We start from the raw sequence: 21,881 nt of genomic DNA, 5'->3' as shown, positions 1-21,881 counted from the left end.
AGGGACTTGCTTCAGCTCCAGAAAAAAAAAACAAGACAAACACAAGGTAAGCCCTAGCATTTCTGCGTATATTTCGAGCATTTTTATCAGTGCTTTATCTTAAAAAGCGTGAAGTTCGTGTGCACAACCTGGACTCAACTAACTACCTGTGTTTGCACTGTATCAATTATATGAAAAGAATAAACTGCTGCGTTTAGAAAACATGAAATCCAGTGGCGGATCTAGGTGAGGAGTCCGCCGCCCCCCGCTCCCCCTCTTGTTTTGGGTAAAAAACAAAAATCGCAGAAGGAAGAAAAGCCGACAGGGCAAGCAAGAAAAAACGGGGTATCCCCTTAGCTCGAGGTGTGGATCCGCCACTGAAATCTATTATGTATTTTTAATTGCGTTCAAAAGTAGCGCTGCCTACATTTAGCTCTTAATTATTAACCGAGCGGGAGGTCTGTATGGGAGAATCTTGACCGAGGTCGTGAGTACAGACCTCACTCCGTTCGGTCTGTACACACGACCGAGGTCAAGATTCTCCCATACAGACCGACTTAGCTCGGTTAATAAGATGTTTATTATATGGCAAAGTCGAAAACTTTAATTCGTTTAATGTAGCCGGTTTGCTGACATTTTGCTTGCAAACGGAAATGAGCTTAATTTAAACCTGCCGAAATTTGCTCGTCCTCTTTACTCTTTTTCTTTTTGTCATCAGGCTTTTTGGCACTTCCATAAATGATTAAGAAGAAAAGAAAAGAAAATGGTGAACATTTTTGTATTTGAGTTTGCTACTTTTTCAACGCAAAATGAAACCGGTCCAGATGCCGGTCTAGATGAGAAAATCTAGACCGCGGTCAATATCGATCTCAGCCAATCAAATTCGTGAATTCGGTAGTTCCCAGTCCTTGTGAGACACAGCCATATAATAAATAGAGGATATTACACGCTCGTGCGTGGGTACGAATTTTATCGTCGAGTGTTCAACTCGATATCTTACTTGTGAGTGCAGCGAACGAGTGAGATATTGCGTTGAACACGAGAAGATAAAATTCGTATCCACAAGCGAGCATGTAATATTCTGGTTATTATAACAACATACTAATGACGACGTTTTTGACGATTTTCCGAAGATTTCCAACCACTTTCCGAAGATTTCCGAAGATTTTCCAAAATTTTTCCTAAGGCCAGACGAACGCTTCCGAACATTTTCAGAACATTTTCCTAAGGTAACCGAAGATTGCCGAAGACGACCGAAGAAGATCCGAAGATGTTTCGATCATACATCAACAAATTTAAGTGTAGTCAAAAGGACAAAAGAAAAATGCTATCAAAAAGGGATGATATCTTCACAGTGTGAAAGATAAAAAAGTATCTTCACTGCGCATGCTGAAGATATGATTTTCTAAATAAAAGGAAAACTCCTGGTATTTCACTGGTGTTTATATAATAAAAAGGTTTTATACAATACTTATCTCTTTTGTTGAGAACATTAAGAACAATAGAGTAGTTATAGTCGTTTGTAGACTTCTCAAAATGCAACCTCATTCCCAGGCTCTCTCTCCTCTTCCTCCCTTGTTGTTGGGAAAAGTTGGGTTAGTACCTTATGTAAGACTACATATAATGTCCCGAGAATATGGCTGTAGCTCTGGTATACCCATGTAAACCCTTGTATACCCCTGTAAATCTCTGTATAGTCCTGTAAACCCTTCTATACCCCTGTAAATACTTGTATACCCCTGTAAATCCCTGTATACAGCTGTATACCCCTGTAACCCCTTGTACACCCCTGTAAACCCTTGTATACCCCTGTAGACCCAGTAAACCCTTGTATACCCTTGTAAACCCTTGTTAATCTCTGTAAACCCTTGTTTACCTCTGTAAACCCCTATATACCCCTGTAAGCCCTTCTTTACCTCTGTAAACCCCTGTATAACCCTATAAACCCTTCTATACCCCTCTAAATCTCTGTATACTCCTGTAACCCCTTGTATACCCCTGTAAACCCTTGTATACCCTTGTAAATCCCTGTATACCCCTGTAAACCTTTGTATACCCTTGTAGTCCCCTGTTAACCCTTGTATACCGCTGTAAATCCCTGTATACCCTTGTAAACCCTTATATACCCATGTACACCATTGTATACCCCTGGAAACCCTTGTATACCCCTGTAACCTCCTGTGTACCCCTATAAGCCCTTCTTTACCTCTGTAAACCCCTGTATACCCCTGTAAACCCTTGTATACCCCTGTAAATCTCTGTATAGTCCTGTAAACCCATGTATACTCCTGTAAATACTTGTATACCCCTGTAAATCCCTGTATACTGCTGTATACCCCTGTAACCCCTTGTATACCCCTGCAAACCCTTGTATACCCCTGTAAATCCCTGTATACCCTTGTATAACAAGGGTATACAAATGTATACAATTACAGGGTTTACAGGGGTATACAGGAGTGTACAAGGGTTTACAGGGGTATACAGGGGTTTATAGAGGTAAGCAAGGGCTTACAGGGGTACACAGGAGGTTACAGGGGTATACAAGGGTTTCCAGGGGTATACAATGGTGTACATGGGTATACAAGGGTTTACAGGGGTATACAGGGATTTACAAGGGTATACAAGGGTTTACAGGGGCATACAAGGGTATACAGGGGCTTACAGGGGTGTACATAAACCACATTAACAAAGAAAAAGCTAGCAGTGAGTGAGGAACTTTAAATGTTGCGTAAATACACTGTGGGGTCTTGACATTTCCAATAACAAGTGTGACAATATAAATAAATAAATAATTTTCAATTTGTAAATGCAAAAATTTCATTAAAAATGTTCAAAGGTGAAAAAATGATGAGCACTGTAAGGGGTGAACATTTCTTGAATATACCACAATCTTAATTATCTAGTCCCAGCCTAGGTATTTCAATTTTGCAAAATAAAAGGATATATGTAAATAATTTTGAAAAAAAAAAACAAAACAGAAATTATTTCTAATGGTAAAACTGCTGGGTTTCATTATAACAACACAATGTTTCATTACTTTCATTTAAAACTCTTTTTCCAAATAAAAAAAATATTCCTTTGTTATGGTTTAATTTAAACCTGTAAATGTTAATTAATGTTTTGGTTTCTCAGTCTCTTCAGTGCACATGTGATATTAACACAGGTGTTTCATTAAGGGCTGGGCACCAAGCAAATTGACCCGCTGTGAGGATGATTTTGTCTGCCTGGTTTGACCATCTAGAGGAAAGTTACTCTTATAAAGATGTTCAGTTCAAAAAAAATTGCCTGCCTGTGAAAAGCAGCTGCCCTTCTGCTGAAAACATTAATGAAACCCCTGTAATGGTGCCATCATGGTAGGGTACAAAGCAATCAAGTACCATGATCAATACCAATAATTTACATGTTGTTCAACGGTATATTGTACTGAGATATGAGAGTCCAAAACACTACACAATTAATGTGAGACAGTGGCAGATCTAGAATAGCCTGAGAGAAGGGGAGGTCAAGCCCCCTACCCTCTTGTTGGTGGAACTATGTAAGGTCTGTAGGGCCAAACATTTTTTGGCCAGTCACCTTAATTTATAGCCCAAAAGGATAGAAAAAAGTTAAGGATCCTCACCTTATAAAGAAGGGTCTGGATCTGCCACTGTGAAACACTGTTTACACCTTCTAAACACAGAAACTCACTCTCGAAGCAAGTTCTTGGGATCAGGCAGTTTATTTTAATCCTCCACATACAAGCAACACAGAAATGATTCATTCTAATAATATTGCAATCTTCAAATAAACTACGATAAAACTAGAGGCCCATCAAGAGCCTGTACAAGATAATTATAAATACATAAATTACAACAAGATTACAAACACAACGACAATCATAACTGCCGTGGAAGTGGGTGGGTGGGAAAGCTAACGCTGGTAACTTGAAAAAGTGTGAATAATAGATAGCTATTGCACTATTACTAGAATGATACTGATGTATGCTAGATCCTAATACTTGGTTACATACTAGGTGTTAAGCAATACTAAAGTGATTTTACTCTAAAGTACGTAGCAGAATTTTATTGGCTTACTATAGTCTCATGACATCTGCTTAAAAGTTGCTCAATCAATTAAAATTTGGCTGTGACTTTAGCCTGAACCCAGCTGTGAAACTAATGAGTGGTTGTGACATGTCTAGATTCATATTAATGGTATTAATATTCTTCAGCCTTCGTGCACTATTGGCTGCCTAGTCCCATCTATCTATGACTTGAATCACATCATGTCTTCCCATTTTTTTCAGCAAGGGAATGAGGTGTTCAAGTGTTCCAGAATTTGGCAAGGCTGGAAACACTTGCATTAGAATAACATAAGATGGGTTATTACATTTCTGTTTGAGGGTTTGGATTTGTATTGAGTCCAGCTCAAGTTCACTTCCAAGCCTTGTATAATCATTTCCATCTATTAAATGTCTATCCAAATCTAGCAGCCTGCACATTTCATTGATAACAGGTGAAGGTACACATGTTATGTGGGTTGCATAACCTCTGTTTCCTTCAGTAGATTGGGCTGTTGGTGTCGCAGTGGAACTAGGAGCACAGATTGTTCCTCGGTTTACTGGCACTGGCATTCCTGAACTTGATGCAGGGATCATCAAATTATTACCACAAGATGCGCTGTTAAAGTCACCAAATGGAGACACAGCAGCTATAAGATGGATCAATGAAGAAAAAATTGTCAAACAAATGTATAAGAAACTTTGGATTTTTATTAAGTATTTAGTTAATCTCAAAAGTTACCTGTACAAACCTCCAAAACAAATAAATGCTACTTCAAAATTTCAGAAATTAGAATTTGGCTCTGATCACATACTCATGCAAAATCAAATAAAAATGTGCAGGACAGACTTTTTTGAAAACAAAGAAATTTTGAAATATTTGAAATATTTGAAATAATTTTCAAATATTTGAAATATTTGTTTCCTTTATTTCAGAGGCATGCCTGTAAACTGGCAAAGCTTCGTGCTTGTATAGCTAACTGCATGACCACTATAAATAAGATTTCCATTTTTCCATTTTACAAAGAAAATGAGAAATTTTGCCTCTTTTAAAATACCTAAAAATCTGTCTTACAGATTTTTATTTAATTTTGCATGAGTGTTAATTTAATCAGAACCAATTTCTTCTTTCTAAAATTTTGAGGAAGGGTCACTCAGGCTGATAATTTTGAGAAAAATGTTTCAACCAGGCTAGTAGTGCCCAGCCTTACCATGGCCACTTGCCTGTTCATTTTGGCTATTTATTAATCAATATTTGTATTGTTCAAGTGCCACATATGATGGTTAAGACTTAACTTGAGAAATAAAAAACAACTTGGAACATTTTACAAATCAGTTACAAGTTGGGCGGGGTCTTTTACTCCTTCAAAACCACCATAAGCCACCTTGACAAACAGTTGACATGTTTTTACCTGTGCCTCTCTTTATCTGTGATAGGTCATGAAGATTGATGAACACATTAACAGCTGTGTTGTTGCCAGATGGCATCTTGTTTTTCACATCAACAAGTGCCTCCAGATTGTCAGAGGGAACCACTGTCCCATCCTTTAATGCAATGACAGAGCCATCCTGAGCATCTTCAGGCAAATCACAAGGCTGATTATGCCCTAAAACGTAATAAAAGAAAATATGCCTTACCAAAGGTATCTTGAGGAACAGAGTATTGCATCCTCTGGTCAAATTCACCATGTGCACACACAAAATAGAGATTGTGTAACACACTGACCACTTGATTAGAAAGTTAATATAAGACCTTGAGAACCTGCTAGTAAGTTGTTGTTTTAAACTACCCCGTCCGATCATAGCAATAGCAGTTTTTCTCTCCAGCCCCCCGAAGTATGTAACCTAGGCTTCATACAACTTTGCAATAAGAACAAATACTGCATCCCCTGCTATAATGAGAGCCTAATAAACCCCACAAATCTTGTTCTACCACAGAGTAGACAGTCCACAGACCCTCTATTTTGCCTTGTGATTGTCAAGATCACAAGTAAGAGCATTAAATGCAGGAGATTTGAAAACAGCCTGAACACAAGGGAGGGGAAATGAGGAGATGCAAACAATTTTTTTGTGCCAGCCTTGACAGCTGCTCTTGTGCTCCATGTTAGCAACACTAGCGTGCTCAAAGAAAAATAACTGGTAGCAAAAAATAAATGTCTTTCCGACAGAGTCTATCACTGAGAGGAGGTCAGAGATGAAAAAGTGATATTAGGGAGGGAAGTGATTTGGTGGTTTAGCATTTCTCTGGGATCATATGGCACCAACACTGGCAAGTTACAGTCAAAGAAATATGGGAACAGACATACCCATACTCCTCCCAAAGAAAAGGTTCTTTGGTTTTGAACCTTCCACCCTCTCCATAACCTTCAACCTCTCCATACTAATGTATGGAGGAGTGAAAGGTTCCAGCTTCTCTAAAATTTTGGATTTTTAAATGGCACTGCCACTTTCATCATTATTAACTATAATTTTTCATTGGCTTAATTGTGGGTAAACTACACCTATTTCACCCAACCAATTTACCTTGAGAGATGCAATTTCTTTGTTCATTTTTTTGTTCATCTTCAAGAGATGATGGAATCCCTATTGCTGTGGTGTGTTCAGGATGATCACTTACTATGACAATACCATCCTGATGGGCTGAGTCTGCAGCTCGATCGGAGCTACTCAAAGAAGATGATAAATCAGGTTCACTACCATTTCTTTCTGTTTTATCCACATTAAGCTCATCAACACTAGAGGTCTCACATGAGTTACTCTCTCCATTTTTTACTGGTTCGCTTTCTTCATTAGCGCTTTGATTTAACTCCGAAAATCTATAGCTAGCAGGGTCATTATTTATTCGACAAGTCCTGGCGTTCTTTAATGTGTGGTATAGAAGACAATGGTCACACAAGTTGAAAGACACACACACATGATGATCGATACTGAGATAACAATTTCAGTTTTCTTGCTGGAACTGTCATGAGTGTGGTCATCATTCATATTGTTATTATATATATTGTGGTCAATCGGTGGCACTTGCATGGTGGCTTTTGAAGTGGGTGTCATCTCTTGTTCTAATACACTTGTTGATGTAGCGCTGATATGTTGGGTTCTTGTAGGAACCAGAACCCTTGCGATGGTCAAACCAGGAAGCAAAGACATAGAAGTAGCATAATGTGAATGGGAATATGTTGCTAAGGATGAGACTGATAACGTACTGCATGTAGTGGTAGATGAACTTGCCATCTGCTGTTCATCTTTATCCTTCTGACATTTTGAAAAGATGTCTTTATCCCTCAAGCAGCTTGGGCAGGAACTACAGGGAAGACATTTATCATTTGTTTTGTTCCGATAAAACCCTGCTTTGCAATCACATTCTACATCCCTGTCACGCGTGCATTTGTTGAGTACACGCTCATGTTTGCCTGCACACACTCCACAAGGTTGACATTGATCAGTGCCAGAACTCTCTGAGAAATTTGCACCATTGACACATAGCACGCAGTGAATTTTTGTGCCTTCAGGTACAGTTTCTCCACATTTAACAGATGAACCATGACCATCTAAACATTCCGGACAAGGCCAGCACTCTACACATTTTCCTGTCGAGGGATCAACAGTTTTGATGTACTGTCCAATACAGTTTGGACACTCATAACTTTTACTTGCTAAACTGCTGACTGATGAGAAGGCCACAAACACCTAAGAATAAAAGCACAGCAACAAAATCAAACGTTAACCACTCCCCAAACCAGCAAGCGTTATAAATGCCCTTATCAGAAAATATCGACTCTAATCAAGATCAAAAGACCAACCAGTTTGGATACATGTAAACTTAGATTGAGTCCAAATTGAAAACTCCACTCGATCTTTGAGGTAAAAACCTGTAAAACTGACCAGTGACAAAATTGAAGTGGCCAAAAGACCGGTCCCAAAACACTTTAAATAATCTAAACTGCCGGAATATAATAGCCCCAAAACTATTTTTACAGGTTTACCATACTGTTTTCCGAGCTGAATCATTCCGAAAATCTCGATTGTGAAGTGTTGTGGACGAGCACTCGACCTGTTTGAAAACAGCCTGGTAACAAAACTTAGCAACCCGTTATAAAGCTTAACTCTGTAACAATTAATCTTATATCTATAAAGAAAAATCTATACTAGCCCCATAACTCAGACTGCAACGCGCCGAACACGTGGCTGTGCACAGACAAACGTAATCCGATCGTCCTTACTATTTTTGGATCGTAACTGGTAAGGGCCAACCAATGCTGGCAATTAGAGTTTCGAATGAGTTTGTACAATAAAACTTACCAAAATCGTCAGAAGTATTTTTCCTGAAGTGCACGGCCTCTTGCGCAAAGGAGTGAGACTAAACACAAAGCTCATCGTCTTGAAGCAGAAAACGGAAAACGTACAAGTGCTATCAATATTTTTGGTTGAATTAACTGTAGTAACAGCCCAAGTTGATCTTATTTGGGGTTGATTACAAACTGCAGATTTATATCATGTCGTAAAACTGCTCGCACTTCCTCATATAAACATATCTGATGATATAACACGGTATACAAGGATATTTCATTCAACCACGCAGTATCTCAAACAAATGAAAACTTTTGCACGCGAACGTTCTAATGAATGTATTGGGTCAACACATGAATTTAAATTGTGTGCATCGCATGATCCCAGCCGGGGATTCCCCTTCATCAGTTGGACGATGATGTCACTATGAGAACTCACGTATATTTGCAACTTTGAACCAAGTGGCTGTTTATGTAGAAAGAAATCTATTGGAACCGCGGCTTTTTCGAGAATGCTACGTATTTTTTTAAGACTTAAAAGTGAGCAAATCTCTTTTCATCGTACGTTATTACGAATTTTGCTTACCTAAGACGAATCGGTTTTTAGCTGACCTAAGCGGTTTTGGATGCTTTTTGATATATTTTTCTTAAGAAAATATATCAGTGATGACGCATTTCCGGAGGTTTTCTGTTGTCGCCAGGCACTATTCATGATAAAGCTAGGTTATTCAAGGTCGCGTCCATCACAGAGAGCAATCAAGTTGAGACGTCTTAAAACTAATCAAATTGGCTTTGAGCCACTCAACTTGGAAAATGGATCGTCTGTAGGTTAAGTTAAAGTTAAAATCCACTGGCATTGTTAAGAAATAGTACAAAACGCAACGGTAAGAGAATACACGAGGAGATGTCACAGTTGAAAACATTCATGAAGTTATCGGTGATCTAATTGTCCGAGACAATAGGGAGCAGTGGTTCAAAATAGTTTCCAGCACTTTTCAAGACTTAGGTTTTGATGGGTCATTATAATCACTCTTTATCACTTCATGCTACAATTATGGTATCAAAAAAGCTGCCCAATCATTGGTGAACACGTTATTATCATTTTCGTGACACAATAGGTTACTATAGCAACAGCATGACCTGCTAAAATCACCGTTAATTACAGCTTTAGGGGCTTACAATTCAGAAAGGGCACAGTGAAATTTTTCAGATATTATCAAATTTTGATAAGCATGATAAGACGCAACTTTTGGCAAAGTTTAAAAAAAAATTGTAGATAGGGTTCAGAGCTACCTTAAATTTTCAAAACTTTAAGGTGGCTCTGAACCTTATATACAGATTTTTTTTCAAACTTTGCTAAAAGCTGCGTCTTATTATGCTTATCAAAATTTGATAACATAAAAAATTTCACCGTGCCGTTGTTTTGAATTATAAGCCCCTCCTAGCATACGGATGGCCCGCCGGAAATTTGAAGTGACCAATCAGGATTCAGCAGGCGGGAAAAACTTAACTGTCCTGGAGTCAATGTAAATTAACAGGAAAGGTATTGAAATCAGGCAACTGTTCTCACTGTAGATGGCATTAAATATTTACGAAAGGGGATTTACAATTGGTCGCTGGCGACTCGCTCGTAGTTCGTCGAGTGTCGCTAGGTAGGATAATAGTTGGGTTATTACTTGGGCGTATCCCAAAGGGAGCCTAAGTTTAAAATTGCCCTTCATTTTTGTTTGCGTTCTGTCACAAATCGCCGCCTGGTCTTTAAAGCGCATGCGTCACCGGTGCATGCGTACAGCATGCACATGGAATTTACAGAAGTTGTCGTGAAAAGTTAGCACGGTTCCATGATTTCTGGGGCGATGAAATGATATACAAACGAACACATCGTTCGAGGTAGACCAACACTAAAGGACATTAAACGTTTTCGGAACGGGTCGGTCTGCAAGCCTTACGAGAGATCAATTTACGAGCGAACATTTTGAGTGAATTTATCAAGAATCATGTTATACCAAAGGAGCTATCAACCGGGGCTATCAACCCTTCAACTTGATAAAAAGCATCTTCATAAGCGTCATCGTATGATCATGAACCAAGTAGAATCCCAGCACGAACTCAAGAACGTCTGAGCAACAAGAGCAGAAAGGTTAGAAAATTTGTTTACGAATGTATCTGTTCGAGTACACCTAAGTAAAACGCGCCAAGAAACTTCGTTAAGTATAATAAAGATAAAATCTCGAACTAAACGATATTTTCTCCTAACAGAGCTATGTGTCTTTACAAGAGTGAAAGCCTTGTAGCGAATTATTGTACAGTTAAGGTAATTCCTCTGAAATAAAAGTGACAATAGATTTTTGTTCAAACTTTGTCCACTAAATATTTGTCACATGATAACTTCAATTTTGAAATAAAAAAGGGGGTGCCCATGCTCATTAAGGAGCAGTGAGGCATTGAAAATGCCCCATTTTGGCATTATTTAATGCTTATTATAAGAACGCATTCCCAGTAATTGTAAAATCTTTGTGAACCCAGACTCATAAGAACACGCATTAAACTACAGTCAACACACTGTGTCGGACACAAATAAACATTTTAAGTTTGATTCAGGCAGAAAGCTAAATCCTTGATTAAAAATTTGAACCATATTTCTTGACGTGGTTACCGACTGCAAAATAGAAAAGACCACAGTGTATCTGCTATTTTTCTTATTTATTCAATTTTCAGCAATAGAAATCAGATCAGTCTTTTCTCACGCAAAGCTTATGATTAGTTGATTACAATGGCTGGAAAAAAAAATTGGGGTGCCCATGCTCGTTGGTGAGCTAGAGCCATTTTTCAACTGACAGAGCTCAATATCAAGGCAAATCCGTCATGTTTTCAATATGCGCGTGCACGAGCGCGCGCTAATGACGCCATAAATTATGCGCAGTAAGGATGTGCAATGCAAATGTGACGAATGACCTTAAGCTGAAAGAAATTAATGTGCATGTACGTTGACCCAGCAAAACAATTCTTGGTTTGCACTGTCATGCAATCCTGACGCAATAAAAAATTTATTCGACAAACATTTAGTGGATTAAGGTGGCTCCTTGGGGTAATCATTTATGGCGTTGCGCGCGCAAGTGTTATGTTTTGAATGCCGTTTTTGCATTCGTTTTTACACCCAGTTCTCTCAAACTAATTACACGTAATAAGCAATGATTAAATAGTATTTTACTATTATCTCTGTTAAAATTATTGGTTTTAGTCGTGAATGATAAATGCCCAAACAAATATGTTTTTTACTTTTTTTATGGCTTTACTTGCGATTTTCTTGAATTTTCTTCGGTGAAATCTTCCCAAATTTTCACAGCATATCGCTTCCTGCGGGATACGAATTTTAAAGACGAAAAAAGTGGGGTTTGTAAAGGCAGGTTTTTCAATTTTTGCAAATTTACGTCTTTTACCGCTGCGAGAAAACTGGTCTTATAGATTTTCCTGAAAAACGAGCTCCAACTAAAGTAAAACATTTACTACCAATCTGCCAAGTTTTACAGAATTTCACCGAAGGAAACACGAGAAAATTCACTGTCAGTTTTGCTTGTTGTGCTCGTGTTGACGTAATAAAATGTCGAAAAACACTCACGTTTTCCTTCGAGCACGCACAGATTACTTGAGCTTTCGTCCTCAGCACGCGTGCGATAGTAAAACTATAGGGAGCCACCTTAAATCAAGAAATTGTGATGTTATAGGAGATTAATAAAGATGACGCTTCGCTAATTTTTAATTCTGTGCGTTTTCCCAAGCTCAGATATTCGTCGAAATATTTCACACAAATTTACAGAGATGAGTACCTCCGCGGTACGCCAACATTGCGGCCAGAAAATAGTGTAAACATCTGGAGCTTGCTTTGGCTATCTAGGCGACTGATTATCTGTACTGAACAAACAAGCATTTACATAAGCATTTACATTCACAAGAAACATAGATCAGAATTTATTGGTAATTATTTGTTCAATAACCATTGTTCTTCATTCAAAAAGCTTGAAGTACTCCTTAAACATACTGACAAACAGAATTCCCACGAAACACCAATTTCAATCAAAGTTCCCTTTTTTCCAAAAAAACAGTACCATTTGCAAGGGGGGATGAAGCTAACAAAAGATATCCCTGCAAACTTTGCTATAGTTTCCCTTTTAACCCCTGAAAAGTAATAAAACATTGTGTGGTTCCAGAATATGTCCATATTCCCCCACAGAATGCATTGGAAATTCCTGAGGGTGGCAGTGGTCTCAAAGGCCAAAAACTTTAAGGAAATGTATGACGCTTAATTGGAATTTCTAGAGTAGGGGGATTAGAAAGAATCCCGTCCGTGTGGGAGATATGGATAATTTAAGAAACTACACATTTTCCAAAATCTCCGCAAAAGAAAAGTTACTTCTTCTCTAAAAAAACTCTCCCAAATCATACTATAACCAAAAGAATGCAATCATTCAAAACAATATCTGAAACAAGCTGGGTTGAAAAGTGTTAACCCATAGAACAAACATGACATTTTAGTATCTGAGTTCATTTCAATAAGCAATACTTCATCTATTTTTTAAAAATCCTGTTGGCCACATAGATGGAAACAAATGCAATCATATAGGTTGAAAGTTAGCATTTTACTGCCAAAACCTTCATTGCTTTACTTAAAAAAAAACGCTGACCACAGACCAGGCCTAAAAAAACGGACACCGGGCAATATACAACACTATCCTAGAGCTATGAAACAATCGACAAAAGACAACTAAGACTTCACCATGTCGATTTCCTGGCGTTTACAGCTAGATATGCCAGGAAAGATGCCCAAGTTTACGCAGATATGCGTCTTGTTTTGAACAAAATTTGCTGTTCCTCGTCCAATTAAACCTGGAATTCTCAAGTTAACTATTAGAAGAGGCCAGAGCAACTTAAGTATTGTCTTTATTTTTGTAAGTTTCGAAAAGAAAGGCTATTATCGTGATCATTATTGTCCCCATTCAGTAAGACAGTTCTCACGATAGGACAGCGAGTTTGACTGCAGTACGTACTGCAGGCACAGCCGCCGTAATTAAGGTTGTTTTTAGCAGGTAATACTGTTGCTATGGTAACCTATTGTGTCACGAAAATGATAACGTGTTCACCAATGATTTGGCAGTTTTTTGACACCGTGATTGTATCATCAAGTGATAAAGAGTGGTTATTATGACCCATCAAAATCTAACGGCTGGAAACTGTTTTGAACCACCTTCAATGAGGAAAACAATAGCTGTGCATGTTAGGGTTAGATAAATTATGCTCGAAAATTTGAGCATTATGCTCTTGATCGTCACTCCTAAAATCATAGCATTACGCTCGAAATATTAATTATGCTCTGGCATTATGCTCAAAGATGCTGGGTGAGGGGGAGGGTGGAATTTGTTAATGAAAGGGCGGGGATGCTGGTCGGAAATTTTGAAGTAAACCCCTAAAGGAGACCAATTATGGCATGGCCTAGAATTTTTTGACCCCTTAAAGAGACCATATCTAAACCATATTAAATGTATATTTTTATATTTCTTCGCATGAAACATGTAGAGCTTAGATTTGTACATTGTTTCAGTTTGAGAACACGTTAAGTGAACTCGTTGAACACGTTAAGTACTAATGCTGCCGTGATTTAAACTTTAGGATCAGCTTTTTATGTCAATAGACAGCTTATGTTGTTGTTTACGCGCAAATGATGTGTTAAAAAAAATTATCATGTCAGGCCACGATTTGGGGAAAATTAAATAAGCCCCCCCCCCCCCCCCCCTCGAATAAGCGTCCCCTGTCTTCTCCTAAATTTGAAATAAGTGCCCCAGGCACTAATTCGCAATCTCGTTCCCAGAGTCTTCATTCCCCTTGTATCAAACTATTCTACAAATAAAACTGTGCATCGAGTTGAGTCCAATTACCTTATACACAAGCTATCCCTCTGGTTGGTAGTATTTTCAAGATCCTTCCGGCCAGAGGGACAAGATCACAGAAATCTGAAATGTTACTGTAGAGTGATAATCTAGTGTAGTGTAAGGCTAAAGAGCAATGTATCAAACTATTCTACAAATAAAAATGTGCATGGACTGAAGTCCAATTACCTTATACACAAGCTGTCCCTCTGGACGGTAGTATTTCCAAGATCCTACCGGCCAGAGGGACAAGGGAAAGGAAGTTTGAATTCGGGGATCCGCCGAATCAGTAAAAAAATTCGTCCTGAAGGAACGACGTATTTAAAAACGTTTGTGCCTATTATAAGTCAAAGACGTCTACAGTGTAATGTGTTAGCCGGCGTACAAATTTACGGTTTACGAACTAGACGGGAAGAGATCTAAAGAAATATACCGCATTTGCCGAACAACTCACTGCTTTACTCTCTACACATTATTCTTAACTTGTCAGGTGAATAAAAACGTACTTGTCTTGTTGATCAACATAGTTTTACCACTGGCAATTCGCATATTTACGTGATTGGTATAGTCCGCCATATTGGAATAGCCGACAATTTCCGAAAACTGCTCGACTCGGAAACTCGCTCCTAGGACTCCTCGGTTGTCCTTCTGAGCGGTAGGATTTAGGCACAACCGTGATTCTGCTCATCCGGTTTGACTACGCAGTCTGCATCAATGGCGCATGCCTGAAATGGTTCCTTCCAGAGCTCTCGTTTTCCGACCGCTGGTCAAGGAGAACGAAGACTCTGGGAACGAGATTGGCTAATTCGAGGATTTACGGTAAATATCTTAGACCATGACATTGCGTGGTTTACAGTTCGTGTAAGCCACACAAAATCGGCTGCGGAGGAGATTACTGGCATCGCGGAAAATCACGGGACATAAACTGGCGGGAATGACCCGATTAGTATGCGTTCTCCTAACGTCGAACGCAATAAATGCCCTTTGCTAGTTGCTCTCAGTTGATCAGAGCGTCTAATTGATTTTCTGCGCCTGTAACGCTCACTTACAAACAGTGCCGGAAAGTTAACTTACCGCTAAAACCAGGAGCACGAAGACTCCCAGTCGACTCCAGGTTAAACTTCTTGCTGCTCGGTCGAAAATTATAAAAAGGATCATTACCTGGAGAGAAAAATAAAGAAACGAAAAATGAATTCGAACAAAAGTGAATTCGAAAAAAAAGTGTTAGCTCATCGGCCGAACTTGCCCACAAGTCGAGCTGCGAAAGCTGCGTAAGGGCTGTCTGCGACGCCTTATTTCAACTGTACTGGCTGCATTCAGGGAATTCCCCTAATTATAGATTCAGATTGGAATGAATGGAACTTTGGACGGAGATAACATTAATCGTAGAAGTGCCCGATTTATGTATACAAGAGGGAAAAAAGTGCCAGAAAGTGGCTTAATATTAGACCCTTAGACCACCTCGTTACAATGCGTATTAAAATAATACTATTAAAAATTAGACTAAGAGTACCGTTGGATGGTCTTGTAGGGTCTTGTAGTTACTTCACGGAGATATGCACTGGAAAGAAATCCCATGTCCCCCTAAAACGTGCCGAACACTGAAAGACAAATTAAGCAAAAAGTGAGAAATATTCGAGTTTCTGAACCTTTTCGTGCGCTTCTCCAAATTGCATGGCTCTGCAGAAAAGATTTCGTACAACCTCAAATTCCGTTTTTCATCAATACCTCAGTAGTTTTACTGAGCTTTCCTTTCTATTATCATGCAAATACTAATAGACATTACATAAGTAGAATACCAGCACGTCAAGTAGGAGACATGGACCAACTACCAACAAACATTTGTTGAGTAAGCGTTTCATCGAGCGTGTTATTCAATATCGCGAAAATGCCTCCTTCTTGACAAAAAAAACCTTCGTTTTGTCTCTAGTCCTAGATAAATTATTCGTGTATTTGTCTCTCCAAATTTTCACATAAATCTTTTCTTTCGCATTGAATCATGTACATACTCAGCATTACAACTGACGTCAAGAGTTTCTATTTCATGTTTCTAATACAGCTTATAGATAATAGATAAAAACAGCTGCCGAACTCCAGACCTTAAAAATAAAACCTTTGTTTTTTTTCGGCGTGACTCAGCACATTCCAAACTAAGTAAAAACCGCAAGATATATACAAACTAAAAGAGGTGAAGGATAGAGACATGTTGTAGTACCCTATTGGGCCAGTTCCTGAATTTATAAAGATCACTGATTCGCCATGGTCCGAAAACTAATAAAAAAAACTCAGGATCTTGCTTTATTAAATGTAATCTGCTCTCTTAATGATATATGGATCGAAACAATCACATTTTAAGCAATAACACAAAAACCCTTCGAGCACAATCAAAATAAAAAATTCTGTGATTTTTCGGCTCACGAACAGACGCCCTTTTGAGAAAATTTGTCGCGTTTTCAGTTCCCGGTGACTGCGGAAATTTTCTCCACAGGAGAATAATTACTCTTCAACGGAAAATTACTTTTGCACGTGGGCGAATGTAAATGAGCTCTCGTCAATATTTGCCCATGGAGCTGAAGTAATTAATTTTTTTCAGCCTGGGTCACTGTTGTCCAGGTGTTTTTAGGTGTTTTTAAGAAGATGGCAAAAGAAAAAAGGCCTTTTACATTATTTTAATATCGCAAATCGTGAAAAATCCCGCCCGTTTATTGATTTTTCGTAAAAATGGCTTATATTGGTTTATTGCTCGCTTTGAAAAGGACCTAGACCAAACAGACCATTTTCAGGTAACGTCTGTCTCGAATGCAAATTTAATAGTTGCCGTTGTCTTGACATTTCCTTCCGTTCCGTTTCACTTGCAGGTTTTTTTAATAGAGCATTTCTGTGAGTGTATTTCGAGCAGTTTCAGCAATACATTATCTTAAAAGCAAAAATGTTCGTATGCACAACCTGAGCTCAACTGGCTACATGTGCTTCCACTGTCTCTGTTGTATGAAGATAATAAACGTTTAGAAAACACGAAATCTATTTTCATATTGCGTTCATAATATTATTAACGTAACGCTGCCTACATAAGGGTTTAATACAACCTCCTCTACCACCTCTGTTTTCTACGCCCAGCGAGATGAAGAAAGCCTAACATTCGTGCCGAAGAAAAGGTTTGTAATCTAGAAATAATTAACAATTATGATATTATGCTACATCTTTACACACCTTAAGCGAAAAAAATACTTCAAAAGTTGTTAAGGGGGTATGGTACTCAAAAATATGGCGATGTTCATGAAAAATTCAATTTCTTGGAAATACAAGACTTCAGACCCTTGAGGACTTGTCAAAAACATTTTGAAACGATCTTGCCGAATTGTCTTCTAGATGAGTGCAAAATTGAAGGAAGTACACAGTGGTATAAGTTTTTTCACGTTGCAACGGCCATAGCAACGACTGTTTACTATAAAAACGTGACCAAAAATATAGATTACTTTTAACATATATGAACGAAACTATTTAGAAAAAAACTTAAAAGACATGCACAACTCGATTGGTATAATTAGTTGTGAAAAGCTTTGCCTCGAATTGCCATCACAGGCTTATTCATTTCTCTTATGAAAAGGAATATTTCCAACAACTGCAGTAACTTTTTACAAACTAGAACAACCATTGCATCCTCTCCCCCGAGATCCAATCTGCACCCTCCCCGCTATTTGTGGCTTGTTAAATATTTAATACTTCGTGTCAGAAACTTAAAGCACATTTTTCTCAAATGTTTACTTTTGTACCGACTGAAAAGAAGGTTTTTAAGTAGAATTCCTGAAACTTGGGCTAATCAAAGACCAATAGTGTCGTAATGATATAACCCAAAAAAATCGTAACATTTTAACGTCTGTCACGTGACATGAGATGATTTGTCCACTGGGTGTGGTATAAAATAAGGTTATTTCCAAATAAAGCCTGTAAAAAGCACTGAAAATAAGAGTTAACTGTCAAAACTTAGATTCATTGCACAGAACAAAACAGAAACTTACACGATATGTTTATTTGACAGTCAAATCTTGTTTTGTAAAAGAGCAGGAAGTGTTGGCATCAATACTGTAAAACACTACCTCAGAAGGCTGTGGCTGGTTTCCATAGCAACCATTTTGAGTAAAACTTTCAAAATTTAATTTCTCTTCCTGAGTGCAACAGCACACAATTGATCTTTCTTCACCACATTTAAACAAAGTTTTTGGTCCATTTTAGGGTACCAAACCACCTTAACCTAATTAACAAACCATAAAAGATGACCTGAAGATCTACACAATGTATACTCAGTATCAAGTATCTTTTTTGTTGAGTATAAAGACAAAGGAGAGAGAGCCTGGGAACTCAAAATGGCGAGAAAGCCACTAATCGGCTGATCCAAAGTATTTACATTTGTGGCTTATCACGGTTACCATTATCTTATGGAACTTATGTTTGTTTTAATTCTCCAGAACTAAAAGTACAGCTTCATAAAAATAATAATATTAGCCTTAAAATTAAAGCTCTAGAAAATGAATTTAATTTAAATATACACGTCAAATGCTTAGTCACGCGTCTTTCTTAAAAAATTATGATTGTCTATTTTTTGACATGTGGCATTTAATCCACAAACAAATCATAAGAAATCACATCGGAAATATTTTGTTTAATTCGTGTTATCATAACATGTCTACTTGGCGTGAATAAAGTAATCAACTTGAGTGATAAAATTAATTTGTCAAAAAAGGCAAAACTGAGAATCTAAAATATTACTTAATTCAAGGACAAGACAAGGAAAAACAGGAAAAAATTATGGAAAAAGATCCGTCACAAAGCTATCACGTATGTTCCCTTGAGTAGCAATCAATTATTAATCCACATGGATTGGTGGTTAGGACAAAACGCGACATGCAAAACTGATCACAAAAATCAAATTAAAGGACCAGCTGAAACGAACAGAAAACGAACTTTGATTTCTGTGATATTCAGTTGACTTTGGGAAACTTAAGTCCATGAAGTTTCTAGGATAGATTTTGTTGCTCTGGACAGGATTCGGGGTCGGTTTTAAGCCTCTTTTTCACTGTTCCGATGTAGAAAGTAAATTCAATATCCCTCGCTTGAAGCGGGGCGAGCTACGCTGTGAGATTTCTATTTGCTGAATTTCTTGTTTGAAACAAAATGACATAAAACCAGTGGGGAGAAAACTATTTAAACGTCATATATAGATTTCAATTTTCAATTTTTTTTAATACTCGCAGAACAACAGATTTGCACCTGCCCAAACCCAAACTTAGCCTTGCAAAACGAACCTTTAGATATTCGGGCTCAGCGTTTTTTAACCTCTTTCCCCGTAGCATTTAAAACGCCGAGTCACTTTCTTCTTTCAAAGTTTCAATTGACGCCTACAATCTTTAAATTATATAGGAACTAGATTTTTCTAAATTATTGCATGCTTGTTTATACTCTATACTTTTAATTATTACTTGTATTTTTAAATTTTATCTTGTATTTTTAAATTATCACTATGTCTTGTATTTTTAATTATTATATTTTTAGTCCAAGATCCCTTTGGATATCAGCCTCGTCGCTGAATGGGCGACCCTGGCTAAATAAAGTTTACCTTTACCTTTAACTTTTGACTTGAATGATGTAGTTGTTCTCACTTGTAGATCATTTATTTGCGCTTGGTCATTCACGAATAAAAGCAGAAATATCTTTCTTTTAGCGGGTGGGAAATTGAAAAACATGGTTCCGCACATTTAAACGCAATCATATAAGGTGGGACCATCTTACATCACCGTGTAACAGGCCGAGGAAGTTATTATCCATAAAAATAGGCCGCTTACCTGAGCAATTGTGTTCTTATGGATTCCTCAAATCCATAAACTATCACAAGGATGATTGAATTTTTAATAGATCCTTTTGAGTGTTTGAAACGCCTTCCAAGAACTTTCAGCAAGTTTTCCATTATGGCTTTCACCTTGAACAAAGCCTGAGACGTCGATGCTTTGGTAGGGATATCAACTGGCGAGGCTGACCTGTAACTTGGACTGTTTTCATCCGCCCAAGTCGTTAGCCTATGAAAGGTCTGTGAATAATTATCTTGTTAGGCGAATTATCTGGGGATGTTATCAATATCTTCAGGTAAATGGTTTGTATCGTTTTGAGGTATGCAACTGGGTTTTTGGAGGCAGCGTGGCCGAGTGATTTAGGGCGTTGGATTTGAAATCTGGAGGTCCCTGGTTCAAATCTTCCACCCTACTGCTATCTGGATTTGTTCTCGGTACCCCCCGAGTTCAACTCCTCGATTGCGTTGTGTAAATAGCCAACTGGTCGGCCTCTGATCAGTTGGGATTCTTAATAGTTTATTTTCTATTTGCAATATTTGGTTACTTATTTACAGTGTCCCCAGTTAGCACAATAGTGCTAAATACATTCGACACTTAAATAAAGTTGTTGTTGTCATCATCATCATCATCATCATCATCATCATTCTCATTATTATTATTATTATTATTATTATTATTATTATTATTATTATTATTATTCCGCTTCTTCCCAACTGGCTGAAAGGTTGACCGCAGGATTACATCTCCGTAAAAAGATGACTGGGTTTTGTAGAAAAACAATTTATGACTCTTCATGAATCTTTTATGTCTGTGTTTTTCTATTTGTACGAACGGAGAACAAGCAATTGCCTCGGTATCTACTTCTTAAAGACGAGAAAAGGTTCCAGAAGTATTAGAAGATGGTCCGTCCATTTTTTCAGCAGTTCTTGGGGCGCTAAAGCAGGAGGACATGTGCATCGTCTATAAAGAAGTGTTGAGTTTCCGGAGCGCACAGTCAGTACGGACAGACAAACTGTGTCTCTTCCCTTGAGCAAATGAAAACAGTGAAATATTTCATTGTGGCTCACAACGGTTGCGAACACGGCGTCGACGAAACCTGGATCGGATCACGGATCGGATCACGGACCGGATCACGGACCGGATCACGGATCGGATCACGGATCGGATCACGGATCGGATCACGGATCGGATCACGGATCGGATCACGGATCGGATCACGGATCGGATCACAGAAAAAAAAAAGTTTTAAAGAAAAAAAAATCAAAAACTAAAATCAAACCGTTTATAAGATAATGATAAATAAAAAATAAAAGTGGAAAACTAAAATATGTTAAATGAAAATAAGAATCCCGAATTTGACGCAATGACATGTTAATTACAGAGAATGACAAGAGGTCATTTAAAAAGCCCCATAAGCGCCTAATTTACGACGAATTTAAATTGTAATGAACAGGCAGATGTAGTTATATTTGAACGTTAGTTGGCTCGAAGCTTGCGTGAACCTCCCACTCTCGTTTTTGAAATTGTTATCAGTGGCTAATTCTCAGCTACATTTTCGTGTCAGATGTGAGCGTTACAGTTGGCGTTACAGTTAAATGAGAAAACTTACGTACGAAAGCTTAAGGACATGACTTGTTTTGAAGGAGCTACGTCATGATTTGCACATCTTGAAAAAACTAGCCTAGTTTTTCAAGTTCGTCATTTGCAATCCCCGTTAATCTTTGCCATCCTTGACGATCCTCATTCCGTTTTGATTTGTTCTTGCCTCTTAAGTGTTTTCTATCCTAGAACACGATCATTTTAAGGTTTTATT

The 21,881-nt window shown here is 38.1% G+C and overlaps 1 pseudogene across 1 annotated transcript; it reads right to left on the bottom strand.

Annotated features, from left to right (window-relative positions):
• Positions 1–3,678: 3,678 nt before the first annotated feature.
• Positions 3,679–9,511, bottom strand: LOC110066330 (uncharacterized; annotated as a pseudogene). Its single transcript, XR_016202512.1, has 4 exons — positions 8,318–9,511; positions 6,542–7,705; positions 5,431–5,625; positions 3,679–4,668 (listed from the first exon to the last, which is right to left on the bottom strand). The product of XR_016202512.1 is annotated as an uncharacterized LOC110066330 (transcript).
• Between the last annotated feature and the right edge of the window lie 12,370 nt (positions 9,512–21,881).

This window comes from Orbicella faveolata, unplaced genomic scaffold, assembly GCF_042242905.1.
Source record: "Orbicella faveolata isolate gen_17 unplaced genomic scaffold, um_ofav_v1 contig_36, whole genome shotgun sequence".
Taxonomy (NCBI): Eukaryota; Metazoa; Cnidaria; class Anthozoa; order Scleractinia; family Merulinidae; genus Orbicella; species Orbicella faveolata.
Note: the sequence above shows the minus strand (reverse complement) of the source record. Positions and strands in the feature narration are given on the sequence as shown.